At 38.8% G+C, this 10,053-nt stretch overlaps 1 non-coding gene across 1 annotated transcript; it reads left to right on the forward strand.

Annotated features, from left to right (window-relative positions):
- Window positions 1–109, forward strand: LOC126016920 (U6 spliceosomal RNA). The gene has a single exon (XR_007498604.1). It is a non-coding gene; the product is annotated as a U6 spliceosomal RNA (small nuclear RNA).
- The last annotated feature ends 9,944 nt before the right edge of the window (window positions 110–10,053 follow it).

Genomic DNA, 10,053 nt, shown 5'->3' on the forward strand with positions numbered 1-10,053 from the left:
GTGCTCGCTTCGGCAGCACATATACTAAAAAATTGGAACGATACAGAGAAGATTAGCATGGCCCCTGCGCAAGGATGACACGCAAATTCGTGAAGCGTTCCATATTTTTAGAATAGACTTGGTGCTGTGGAAGATGAGATACATAACAATTCCATACAGCAGGAGAGATTGGACAAAAAACTTAAAGCAAATGAGCAGACAATGGAAAAATTAGTCAAAGAATGGGAACAGACGAAAATAGAAGTCTATGATAAGATCAACAGAAACAACTTAAGAATCATTGGAGTCCCAGAGACCCAGGAAGAAAATTTCCAGGAAGAATCAATGGTCAAGAATATCATTAAAGAGAAACTTCCAGAGCTAAAGAATATATGTGATCAAATCCTGCATGCCCGAAGAGTACCAACCAAAAGAGACCCCAGAAAAACCACCCCAAGACACATCCTAGTCACAATGACAAATCCCACAGATAGAGACAGAATTCTGAAAACAGCAAGATCAAAAGGGGAAATCATGTTCAAGCAAGCTTCCCTGAGATTTACAGCAGACCTGTCACCAGAAACACTCAATGCCAGAAAGCAGTGGTGGGATATTGTGACAAGACTGAATGAAATGAATGCTTCACCCAGAATACTATACCCAGCAAAACTCACTTTCCGGTTTGATGGAAGAATACATGGTTTCACAGACAAAAAACAGCTCAGAAACTTCACAGACACAAAACCAGTCTTAAGAGAAAAACTGAAAGACCTAATCTAAGACAAGACTACCCAAAAGACACACCAAATTTTGAAATAAAGATGGTGTTAAATCCCAGGACAATTCTTTCTCTCAACGTCAATGGACTAAATGCACCAGTTAAGAGACACAGAGTGGCTAAATGGATCAAAAAACTCAATCCAACCTTCTGCTGCCTACAAGAAACGCACCTGAATAGTCAGAACAAACATAGACTCAAAATAAAAGGCTGGAGAAAAGTTATCCAAGCAAACAACACCCATAAAAAAGCTGGAGTGGCCATACTAATATCAGATAATGCAAACTTTATACTCAGGAAGGTTGTAAGGGACAAAGACGGACATTTTATATTAATCAAGGGGTACGTAGAGCAGGAAGAATTCACTCTCCTAAACATATATGCACCGAATGAGGGGCCAGCAAAATATTTAATACAACTGTTGACAAATCTGAAAAATAACATCAACAACAACACAATAATTGTGGGGGACCTTAACACGGCTTTGTCAACACTGGACAGGTCAACCAGACTGAAACCCAACAAGAATATACTAGACCTGAGGAGAGAAATGGAAGAAAGAGGCCTAGTGGATATATATAGGACACTCCATCCCCAGAAACCTGGATACACATTCTTCTCCAATGTACATGGGACATTCTCCAGGATAGACTACATGCTGGCACATAAAACATACCTCCATAAGATCAAGAGGATAGAAATTTTGCAGACTACCTTCGCTGACCACAAGGCTCTGAAATTATTTGTGAACTCCAATGGGACTCAGAAGAAACACTTTAACACCTGGAAGTTAAACAGCCTCATGCTCAATAACCAGTGGGTCCGAGATGAAATCAAGGAGGAAATAAAAAGGTTCCTGGAAACAAATGACAATAAAGACACAAACTCTCAGAACTTATGGGACACAGCAAAAGCAGTACTGAGAGGAAAATTTATAGCTTTGCAAGCACACATCAGGAAGGAAGAAGGAGCTTACCTGAGTAGCTTAATGACACAGCTAATAGAACTTGAAAATGCTCAACAAAAGGACCCAAGAATAGGAAGACAGAAGGAAATAACAAAGCTGAGAGCAGAAATCAACGAAGTGGAAACTCAAAAAACAATCCGAAAGATCAACGAAAGCAGAAGTTGGTTCTTTGAAAAAATAAACAAGATTGATAGACCACTGGCAAACCTAACAAAGAAAGAGAGAGAGAGAAACTTGATAACTCGTATCAGGAATGAAAAAGGAGAGATCACTACTGATATGACAGAGATTCAAAGGGTAATCAGAAACTACTTTGAAAAACTCTACGCCACTAAAAATGAGAACCTGGAAGAAATGGATAAATTCTTGGACTCTTATAATCTTCCACGGTTGAAGGAAGAGGATGTAGCATATCTAAACACCCCCATCACCATTGATGAAATTAAAACAGTAATCAAATGTCTGCCGAAAAACAAAAGCCCAGGTCCAGATGGATTCACTAATGAATTCTATCAAACTTTCCAAGAGGAACTACTGCCAATCTTGGCAAGACTCTTTCATGAAATTGAACAAACAGAAACACTTCCAAATAGCTTTTATGAAGCCAACATCACCTTGATATCTAAACCAGACAGAGACGCTACCAAAAAAGAAAATTACAGACCAATATCACTGATGAATGCAGATGCAAAGATCCTCAACAAAATCCTGGCAAATAGGATTCAATGCCTCGTTAAGAAGATCATCCACTACGATCAAGTAGGTTTCATCCCAGGAATGCAAGGATGGTTTAACATCCGTAAATCTATCAACATAATACACAACATCAATAACAAGAAAAATAAAAACCACATAATCATATCAATAGATGCAGAGAAAGCATTTGATAAGGTCCAACACCCATTCTTGATCAAAATTCTCAGCAAGATGGGAATGGAGGGAACCTTTCTCAATATAGTGAAGGCCATCTACCACAAGCCAGTGGCAAATATTATCCTCAATGGAGAAAAACTGAAAGCCTTCCCTCTAAATTCTGGCACAAGACAAGGCTGTCCTCTCTCACCACTCCTATTCAACATAGCACTGGAAGTACTTGCTATAGCGATTAGGCAAGAAAAGGATATCAAGGGAATCCAGATAGGAAAGGAAGAAGTCAAGCTCTCACTGTTTGCAGATGACATGATACTCTACTTAGAAAACCCTAAAGACTCTATCAAAAAGCTTCTAGAAACAATAGACTCATATAGCAAGGTGGCAGGCTACAAAATTAACACACAAAAATCAATGGCCTTTCTATATACCAATAGTAATAAGGATGAAATGGGCATTAAGAAAACAACCCCATTCACAATAGTACCACACAAACTCAAATATCTTGGAATCAACTTGACTAAATATGTGAAGGACCTATACAAAGAAAACTATAAAACTCTGCTCCAAGAAATAAGAGAGGACACACGGAAATGGAAACGCATACCCTGCTCATGGATTGGCAGGATTAACATCATCAAAATGTCAATACTCCCCAAGGCATTATACAGATTTAATGCCATCCCTCTAAAGATACCCATGACATTCTTCAAAGAAGTGGATCAGACACTTTTGAAATTCATTTGGAACAATAAACACCCTCGAATAGCTAAAGCAATCATTGGGAAAAAGAATATGGGAGGAATTACTTTTCCCAACTTTAAACTACAACTGTTACTACAAAGCAACAGTTATCAAAACAGCATGGTATTGGAATAAGGATAGGTCCTCAGATCAGTGGAATAGGCTTGAATACTCAGAAAATGTTCCCCAGAGATACAACCATCTAATTTTTGATAAAGGAGCAGGAAATCCTAAATGGAGCAGGGAAAGCCTCTTCAACAAGTGGTGTTGGCACAATTGGATAGCCACTTGCAAAAAATTAAACTTAGACCCCCAGCTAACATCATGTACAAAGGTAAAATCCAAATGGATTAAAGACCTCGATATCAGCCCCAAAACCATAAGATATATAGAACAGCACATAGGCAAAACACTCCAGGACATTACAGGCATCTTCAAGGAGGAAACTGCACTCTCCAAGCAAGTGAAAGCAGAGATTAACAGATGGGAATATATTAAGCTGAGAAGCTTCTGCACCTCAAAGGAAATAGTGCCCAGGATACAAGAGCCACCCACTGAGTGGGAGAAACTATTCACCCAATACCCATCAGATAAGGGGCTAATCTCCAAAATATACAAGGCACTGACAGAACTCTACAAGAAAAAAACATCTAACCCCATCAAAAAATGGGGAGAAGAAATGAACAGACACTTTGACAAAGAAGAAATACGCATGGCCAAAAGACACATGAAAAAATGTTCCACATCACTAATCATCAGGGAGATGCAAATCAAAACAACGATGAGATACCACCTCACACCCCAGAGAATGGCACACATCACAAAGAATGAGAATAAACAGTGTTGGCGGGGATGTGGAGAGAAAGGAACTCTTATCCACTGCTGGTGGGAATGCTGTCTAGTTCAACCTTTATGGAAAGCGATATGGAGATTCCTCCAAAAACTGGAAATCGAGCTCCCATACGATCCAGCTATACCACTCCTAGGAATATACCCTAGGAACACAAAAATACAATACAAAAACCCCTTCCTTACACCTATATTCATTGCAGCTCTATTTACCATAGCAAGACTCAGGAAACAACCAAGATGCCCTTCAACAGACGAATGGCTAAAGAAACTGTGGTACATATACACAATGGAATATTATGCAGCTGTCAGGAGAGATGAAGTCATGAAATTTTCCTATACATGGATGTACATGGAATCTATTATGCTGAGTGAAATAAGTCAGAGAGAGAGAGAAAAACGCAGAATGGTCTCACTCATCTATGGGTTTTAAGAAAAATGAAAGACACCCTTGTAATAATAATTTTCAGACACAAAAGAGAAAAGAGCTGGAAGTTCCAGCTCACCTCAGGAAGCTCACCACAAAGAGTGATGAGTTTAGTTAGAGAAATAACTACATTTTGAACTGTCCTAATATTGAGAATGTATGAGGGAAATGTAGAGCCTGTTTAGGGTACAGGCGTGGGTTGGGTGGGGAGGAGGGAGATTTGGGACTTGGGTGATGGGAATGTTGCACTGGTGATGGGTGGTGTTCCTTTTATGACTGAAACCCAAACACAATCATGTATGTAATCAAGGTGTTTAAATAAAAAAAAATTTAAAAAAAAAATAATTTTAAGCTGTTCTTTTACTCACCTCCACTCCCATACTCAGTGACTCCTCTTCCCCATGAATTACTTCTTCAACAGCAACAAGAAGAATCCAGACAAGCATAGGCTTCAAATTGAGTGGGCTGAATTTTGTCCTGATCATTGAGTAGACATAGCTGAGTAACCCAGGGAATATTTGTGTAATTCGTTGTGACTTAACCTTCTAGACCCTTCTTTTTTTGCGAAGCTATGGGCATTACTGAGGGTCATTGCATTAGTTGAAACATTATGATTTGTTCATATTCTGAAATTTTAAATAAAATTTCAAATTCTGAAATTTGGGAGAGCACTAATAGGAAATATCTCTTTCTGACTAAAATATAAAATAAATTCCTTAGCTAAATGAAAATTAGATACACAGCTACCAGGTTGTTCATGATTGAGTTTCAGTCATACAATGTCAACATCCATGTATTTACCAATACACATTTCCTGCCAACCAAGGTCTGAGTTCCTCCCATCTGGCCCTATGGTAAAAATTTGCCTTCTCCTCCTAATTTTTTCCAATTTATTTTATTAGTATATTATTTTTAAACACCTTTATTACAATTATGATTGTACTTGGGTATCAATCATGTAAAGAGCACCCCCCTTCATCAATGCAACATTCCCACAATCAATGTCCCAAATATTCCTCCTCCCAACCCCAATCCCACCTGTATTCTAGACAGGCTTTCCACTTTCATTCACATTCTCATGATAGTTCTCAGTGTAGTTATTTCTATAACTGCACTCACCAATCTTTGTGGTGAGCTTCATGTCATGAGTTGGACCTTTCAGCCCTTCTCTCTTTGTCTCTGAAAATTATTGCAAAAATGTCTTTATTTTTTCTTAAAGCACATAGATAGATGAGACTATTCCATATCTATCTCTTTCCCTCTGACTTATTTCACTCAGCATAATAGATTCCATAGATATCTATGTATGGGAAAATTTCATGACTTTACCTCTCATGACAGCTGCATAATATTCCATTGTGTATATGTACCACGGTTCTTTAGCCATTCATCTGTTGAAGGGCATCTTGGTTGTTTCTAAAGTCTGGCTATTGTAAATACCACTGCAATGAATATAGGTGTGAAGAAGGGATTTTTATTGTAATTTTGTGTTCTTAGGGTATATTCCTAGGAGTGGTATAGCTGGATCGTATGGGAGCTCAATTTCTAGGAATTGGAGGAATCTCCATATGGCTTTCCATAAAGGTTGGACTAGAAAGCATTCCCACCAGCAGCAAATAAGAGTTGCTTTCTCTCCACATCCCCGCCAACACTGCCTGTTCTTATTCTTTGTGATGGGCACTAATCTCTGCAGTGTGAGATGGCACCTCATAGTTGTTTTGATTTGCATCACCCTGATGAATAGAGATGTGGAGCATTTTTTCATGTGCCTTTTGGCCGTTTGTATTTCTTTTTTATCAAAGTGTCTTTTCATTTCTTCTGCCCATTTCTTGATGGGATTAGATTTTTTTGGTAAAGTTCTATCAGTGCCTTGTATATTTTGGATATTAGCCCCTTATCTGATGGGTATTGAGTGAGTAGTTTCTCCCACTCAGTGGGTGGCTCTTGTATCCTGGGCACTATTTCCATTGAGGTACAGAAGCTTCTCTGCTTAATATATTACCATATGTTTATCTCTGCTTCCACTTGTATGGAGAATGCTGTTTCCTCCTTTAAGATGCCTTTAGTCTCAATGTCATGGAGTGTTTTACCTGCATGATGTTCTATATATCTTGTTCCAGGTCTGATATCCAGATCTTTAATCTACTTGGATTTTACCTTCATACATGGTGTTAGCTGAGGGTCTGAGTTTGCTTTTATGCAAATGGCTAAGTAGTTGTGCCAACACCACCTGTTGAAGAGGCTTTCCATGCTCAATTTAGTATTTCTTGCTCCTTTGTCAAAAATTAGGTGATTGTATGTGTGGGGAGCATTTTCTGAGTATTCAAGCCTATTCCACTGATCTGAGGGGGACTGTCTTTATTTCATACCATGCTGTTTTGATAACTATTGCTTTGCAAATACAGTTTAAAGTTGGGGAAAGTAATGCCTCCGATATTTCTTTTCCCAAGGAGTGCTTTAGCTATTCAAGGGTGTTTATTGTTCCAAATAAATTTCAGAAGTGTTTGATCCATTTCTTTGAAGAATGTCATGGGTATCTTTAGAGGAATCACATTAAATCTGTACAATGCTTTGGGGAGTATTGTCATTTTAATTATGTTAATCCTGCCAATTCATGAGCAGGGTATGTGTTTCCATTTCTAGCCCTTTCTCTTCCTCATTTCCTTTTAATCTCTGTGGTTTACATTATTGTTATGAAGAAGTACCTTCCATCACCCAATTCAGTGGGATTAATTTCAACTATCACCCTCATGATAACATCTTATCTGCCACCTCTGCACTTCCCTGTTCTTTTTTGGCAAGCTTCCTACTATGGATGAGTCCTCCTAGCCCTGATAAGTATTGTCCTTGGGAATTATTATAGGAGCTAATATTTGTGGGCATTGACTAAAAGATAGTAATTGATTACATCAGGCACAGAAGATTTATTTCTTATTTGTTTTTTGCTTTTGTTTTGGACAACAGTTGTCAGCACTTATGAGTTACTCCTGGTTTTACACTCAAAAAATACTTCCGTCTCGTGGGACCATAATGAATGCCAGGTTCAACCCCAGATTGGCCAGGCATTGCCGTACTACTATGCTATTGTTCTGGTCCATTAGATTTATTTCCAAGAATACAATTTTCATATGTTTTTGATGGATTATGCCCTTGTACAGGGGCTAAACCCATATAGTGACATGAAAGGAAGCCTGCCACCGATTTGCTGCAATTCCAATATTTGAACAGGTTAATACAAGGTTTATCATCTGTGTTTAGTAGCAAGAAAACACATATAAAGTATGTTATATATAAGTTCATACTAATCCAGGCTGGTGCCACCACACTTGTGTACATTCCACATTATGTTCCAACTTCTGTCCCTGAATCTGGGTAATTAACTCAGCATGGGTCATATCTCCTCTGTGTCTCACAGACCAAAGGCACTGACCAATTCCTAAACACATAGACTGGAAATGTGGCCATGACCACCTTGAAAAAAGTCACATCTTCTCCAAATCCATTGTCCAGTGGTAGGAATTAAGAATATGGGGATGGGGGGCCGGGCGGTGGCGCTGGAGGTAAGGTGCCTGCGCTAGCCTAGGACGGACCACGGTTCGATCCCCCGGCATCCCATATGGTCCCCCAAGAAGCCAGGAGCAACTTCTGAGCGCATAGCCAGGAGTAACCCCTGAGCATCACAGGGTGTGGCCCAAAAACCAAAAAAAAAAAAAAAAAAAAAGAATATGGGGATGTATATATTCATGTGGAATCATGTTGCACAGAAAATCTGGGAGTTTATCTTATCAATACATGGATATCATATCTAAGAAAATGCTTTCTTACTAATATACATATTTTTAAATGCATAGATTCACACTTGAATTCAAATATGTGTAAATATTGATGATCACAAGGGTGTCACTAAGCATAGATTTGAGAACTAATAATACAGACTTGGACAATGCTGAGCACTGGAACATGAGGATAGATCTATTACATGATAGGGATGCTCAGAGGAGATTGACTTTTTGAAGTGACCCTTCTGGAACTCAGCACAAAAGAGAAGACTAAACCAAAGAGGCCTTGACTTGTACTCCATTACACGCTGCACCTAATACCCCATAGTCATTTCTGTGTGTTGTTACATTGCCTTTAGGAGAAATAAAATTCAAAACTGATCTTACTTTATTTACTTTTATGTAATACAAGGTAAATTTTGAAAACTGTGTAATATTGTAGATTTTCTTTCTAACTTTTTCATGTTGGGACCACATCCAGAAGTCGTCAAGGGTTACTCCTATTTCTTTGCTCATAAATCACTCCTGGAAGGCTTAGGCGACGATATGGATTTCAGGGATGGAACGTGGATCCATCCCGGATTGGCTCCATGCAAGACAAAAGAACTACCGCTGTGTCAGGATAATGCTTCAGGTTAATAAATTTTTCTTTCTTTTATTCATATTGTATTATATGTTTTATTTTTTCTATTTTCTCTCTCTTTTCTTTTCTTTTTTGTTTTTTGTTTTTTGGGCCACACCCGGCGGTGCTCAGGGGTTACTCGTGGCTGTCTGCTCAGAAATAGCTCCTGACAGGCACGGGGGACCATATGGGACACCGGAATTCGAACCAACCACTTTTGGTCCTGGATCGGCTGCTTGCAAGGCAAACGCCACTGTGCAATCTCTCCGGGCCCTATTTTCTCTATTTTTAATAACTTCACCTTCTGTCATCCTGAAACAAATGTATTATGATCAGTTATGACAACTATGTGGTATATTTTCTTTAAATATAATAATCTAAAAAACAATATACTTATTTAAACACTATGATTACATACATGTTGCTATTCGGTTTCAGTTGTAAAAAAAAGAATACCCCTTCTTCACCAGTGCAGCCTTCCCACCACCAATGCCCCATCTCTCCTCTAAAGAAATATCTACAGGACAATGAACCTGCTATAAAAACAGCACATGCTTATGAGTGGTTATTTTGCTAAAATATAGGAAGTTCCAGTGCACAGTAGAAGAAAGTATGAAAGAAAACATGTGATCTAGGTAAAGGCTATTGTTATCTTGGCTATTGCTGAATTATTGAGAGATGTACTATCATTTTTCATTGAAAAGAGGATGAGCATATTTCAGAGTATGGGTAAAACACTTGTCTTGAACATTGCCAGCACAGGATCAATCCCCAGAACCTATATAGATTCCCAAGTCACCTAGGAGTTATTCCTGAGTGAAGAGTCGGGAGTAAACCTGAGATCACCTGGTGTGGCCTAATAAAAAACAAAAATAAATAAATGAAAGTTCATTAAAATCCTTCAGCTAGAGAAGCCCTGACTATGTCTCAGACCCTGGCTCTGCAGGAGGAAGTCAGCAGTATTAGCTTCCCTGTCATCTCCTCACGCAGAACAGCTGCATCTCCCTTGGGTTTCTGACATGCTCAGGATATGAATTG

The sequence above is a fragment of the Suncus etruscus genome, chromosome 8, assembly GCF_024139225.1.
Source record: "Suncus etruscus isolate mSunEtr1 chromosome 8, mSunEtr1.pri.cur, whole genome shotgun sequence".
Lineage (NCBI taxonomy): Eukaryota > Metazoa > Chordata > Mammalia > Eulipotyphla > Soricidae > Suncus > Suncus etruscus.